Consider the following 3513-nt stretch of genomic DNA (forward strand, 5'->3'; position numbering starts at 1 on the left):
CCTTCCTTCCTTCCTTCCTTCCTTCCTGTCTGTAGGATTCAGGCAGTTCACACCACTTCAGACCGGTAGCTAATTTTTTGTTGCCCAGGCCCAGAATGGACTTCCAGAAGCGGCATCCACACAGAGAACCGGTTGTTCACCTCTTTGAATCCCACCACTGCCTGTATTCCCATTTTCACAGCCACTCCCGCTGCTCTTTGGCATTCGTGATATTTGTTTTAGGGTAATTTTAACTTTCAGGGCGTGTGCTTCTCAGGCGCCAACAGTCAACTGCTGAGGACTGAGCCAACAATTTCTCCCCCTTGGCTGCGACGGGCACAATCATAAGCCACTCTTTCGTGGTTGATCTGCTGGCATGCTTTTGGGCAGAGATCTCGGAAAGACAGCCGCAAAGCGGTCCGATTTCTCTCGTTGTTTATTTCAGCTGCAAGTAGTTTTCACACAGGAGTCACGCAGCGCGGCTGTTGGAAATTCAACCCCAGAGAATGGCTCCCGATATCATCTTTTGCAGAAAGGAGTATCCAGGCACGTTTGTGGCTGTGTGATGCCAACACACCTCCCTGAAGTGTGATGCCAACACACCTCCCTGAAGATATCCCTTAATGATATCTGTTGACTTGAGCTGGGAATTTTATCCTTCCATCAAGTAAACAAATGAAGTTTGGAAGGGCTGCTTCCATGCAGCTTCTGAGGTTTCCCACGGAAAGTCATGATTAAATTGCGCATCGGTTCCTTTTACTGAGCTTATCCTCCTCCTTCAGAACAGTTCGTTTAGTGACCGTTCAAAGTTACAATGGCACTGAAAAAAGGGACTGATGACCGTTTTTCACATTTATGACAGGTACAGCATCCTCGTGGTCACGTGATCAAAATCCCGATGCTTGGCAACTGGCATGTACTTATGACAGTTGCAGTGTCCTGGAGTCATCTTTTGCAATCTTCTAACAAGCAAAGTCAATAATAATAATAATAATAATGATGATGATGATGATGATGATGATGATGATGTTGGAAGGGATCTTGGAGGTCATCTAGTCCAACCCCCTGCTCAGGCAGGGAACCCTATACCATTTCAGACAAATGGCTGTCCAGTCTCTTCTTAAAAACTTCCAGTGTTGGAGCATTCACTGCTTCTGGAGGCAGGTTGTTCCACTGGTTAATTGTTCTCAGAGTCAGGAAATTCCTCCTTTGTTCTAGGTTGCTTTTCTCCTTGATTAAGAGAACAACAGAGTTGGAAGGGACCTTGGAGGTCATCTAGTCCAACCCCCTGCTCAGGCAGGAAACCCTATACCATTTCAGACAGATGGCTGTCCAGTCTCTTCTTAAAAACTTCCAGTGTTGGAGCATTCACCGCTTCTGGAGGCAGGTTGTTCCACTGGTTAATTGTTCTCACTGTCAGGAAATTCCTCCTTAGTTCTAGGTTGCTTCTCTCCTTAGTTAGTTTCCAATGGGGAAGCCAGATTCATTTAACAATCGCAATAGCAATAGCACTTAGACTTATATACCACTTCACAGTGCGTTTACAGCCCTCTCTAAGCGGTTTACAGAGTCAGCCTCTTGCTCCCCAACAATCTAGGTCCTCATTTTACTGACCTCGGAAGGATGGAAAGCTGAGTCAACCTCCAGCCGGTGAGACTTGAACTGCTGAAGTGCTGGCAGCCAGTGATACTAGCTTAACAACTAACATGATTCATTTAGTAACTGTGGCAAGAATGGTTGTAAAACGGGGCAAAATTCGGTTAACAACTGTCTCAGCAACAAAAACCTTGGGCTCTATTGTGGTTGTAAGTTGAAGACTACCTATATTAAATTGCACATCAGTTCCTTTTAGTTGCTTGGCTGCATGCTACCACATTACCTGACATGCAAATGGCTTAAAAACATGTGCACATGGCATTCATTTGGCCAGTGCCTGCCCTGTCCTTTGCCATCACAATTTCTGATGTGACCAAAGTCTCTTGCAGGTAGTCCTTAACTTATGACTGTGGTGGCGAACCTATGGCACTCAGAGCCCTCTCTGTGGGCACGCGCACTGTCGCCCCAGTCCTAGGCCTTCAGCTGGGTTTTATAAACCCTTTTCGCTTTAGGCCTCTGCCGCCGTGTGCAAAAAAAAAAGTTTCAATCAATCAGTCAATTTCAACTTCTCGCAGGGGAAAAAAAAGATCTCGCAAAGTTGGAATTGATTGATTGAACCTTTTAGTCCCACCCAGTCTGCCGTTACCACTGCAGCCACGCCCACCCAATGGGCCTCGCCCACCCAACTGGCCACACCCACCCAATGGGCCACGCCCATCCAGCACCCAATGATACATAAGTGGGTTTTGGGTTGCAGTTTGGGCACTCGGTCTCTAAAAGGTTCGCCATCACTGACTTATGACATAACAGAGCCTGCCTATCATGGATGTAAATGGTGACAGTTGTAAAACAGGTCAGTTATGTGGCCAAGCCTATTTTATGATGGTTCTGAAGCAAACACGATGATCGTTAAGCAAATCAACAGTCCGTTATCGGCCGGTTTTGCCGAAAATCAGGACTCAATGCGGATTTTCAGTGAAACTGTCCTAAAACATGGGACACGGCAAGCAGCCATGGATGCAGAGTGGTTGCTGAGCATCTGACGTGCAGTCACATGATCGTGGTGTGCGATCACATGATCGTGGTGCATGTGTGTAAGAACTAGAAACTATCCTAAAACATGGGACATTGCGAGCAGCCATGGATGCAGAGTGGTTGCTGAGCATCTGACGTGCAGTCACATGATCGTGGTGTGCGATCACGTGATCGTGGCGCATGTGTGTAAGAACCGGATTGCAAATACCCCTGGCAGGTCCACTGACTTAACTGCAGTGATTCCCTTAACAACCGTGCCAAGAATGGTCATAAAACGGGGCGAAGCTCCCTTAACCACTGTCCCGTTTTGCAACAGAAATTTTGGGCTCAGTTGTGGGCAGAACGACCTGTATAGCCTTGGGCAGTAAGTCATCTGAATTGGAACCTGTGTGTGACTCTGATCCTTGGCGCCCGACAAAAAGAGAATTTTTTTTTGCAATAACCCAGAAAAAAGAACCCTCTGGGCTTATATCTCAGCTTGTGCAATTCATCCTGTAAAATGGAATTTGGAAGCATTACATTCTCAGCTTCCAAAATTAAATTTTAAAATTAGCTGCTCTTTGTATTTTTAATGGTCTGGGTGAAAAGGACCCAGAAGGAACATTGCTATCTATAGAAGAATGGTCATTTAAAGTCTCGAATTTAGCAGAAATGGCCAAGATTTCCGCTTATGTGAAGGATCACTCACAAGAAAGATATATTTGGGTTTGGAGAAGATGGATAGATTATATTGAGTGTAAATATGGGACTAAAAAATATCATTTGGTTTTTGAGTAAATTTTGGAATATTATGGTTGTATAAAGGTTAGAATATTTTATTTAGTATTATTTTTAATTATTAAAGTGTTATTATTATTGTTTTTAATAATTGTACTGTTTAAAAGAGAGTTAAAGGAGGTTACA

The 3513-nt window shown here is 44.6% G+C and overlaps 1 protein-coding gene across 1 annotated transcript in view; it reads right to left on the reverse strand.

Annotated features, from left to right (window-relative positions):
• LOC107297999 (vacuolar protein sorting-associated protein 53 homolog) overlaps positions 1 to 3513 on the reverse strand; it is a 39406-nt gene that overhangs the window by 10231 nt on the left and 25662 nt on the right. The gene's annotated exons all lie outside the window — the stretch shown is intronic.

This window comes from Protobothrops mucrosquamatus, unplaced genomic scaffold (genome assembly GCF_001527695.2).
Source record: "Protobothrops mucrosquamatus isolate PMUCROS unplaced genomic scaffold, P.Mucros_1.0 scaffold3647, whole genome shotgun sequence".
Lineage (NCBI taxonomy): Eukaryota > Metazoa > Chordata > Lepidosauria > Squamata > Viperidae > Protobothrops > Protobothrops mucrosquamatus.